The following is a 764-nucleotide window of genomic DNA, read 5'->3' on the forward strand; positions in this document are numbered from 1 at the left end:
AGGAAGCATCATTTAAGCTGAGTTCTGAAGAATAAGCAGAACTCTCCAGGAAAAGAAATAAACAAGTGTATAAGGAGAGGGAATTGTATTCAGCTATCTAAGATATGAGAAAACTTTGACATCAAAAATGATGAATTTGAATATTGCAACTTGTCTTTGCCTCAAACAGCTACCCTTCCTATTGACTTTCCGTGCTAAATATACCCCAGAGTAATATCAATGTTACCTACCCACTATTGACTGCTCATGACATGCCAAACCTGATACTGAGTACTTCATATGCAATATATGTTGATTCTCACCACAAGCTATGATATAGATATTTTTAACAATTCAGTTTTAGAAAAAAGAAACTGGGCCTGAAAAATATTAAGTAATGTTGCCTAAGGTAAAAATGTTAGGAAATGGGGTTCAAATCTAAGTCTGCCATCTGGGTCCCACATAATTTCATGCTCACTATGGAATATATTATCTCTATTATATGTCTTCTAGTCTTAGAAAGGGGTCCAATCCTGATCATACCTTTGAGAGATTTTCCTGTAGGTTCTGAGTCTGGCAGATGATGATATACTATTGATACTGTTGAACCAAGAGAAACTCTTTTGCTTTGCCCTGGCAGGTGAGACCACGCATAAGAGAAGAATCTGCTTATACTTGTCTATTAGAATTGTTTTCCTTTTTCTTTCTTTCTTTCTCTCTCTCTCTCTCTCTCTCTTTCCTTCCTTCCTTCCTTCCTTCCTTCCTTCCTTCCTTCCTTCCTTCCT

This window comes from Otolemur garnettii, unplaced genomic scaffold (genome assembly GCF_000181295.1).
Source record: "Otolemur garnettii isolate 467f Iridium unplaced genomic scaffold, OtoGar3 scaffold00089, whole genome shotgun sequence".
Lineage (NCBI taxonomy): Eukaryota > Metazoa > Chordata > Mammalia > Primates > Galagidae > Otolemur > Otolemur garnettii.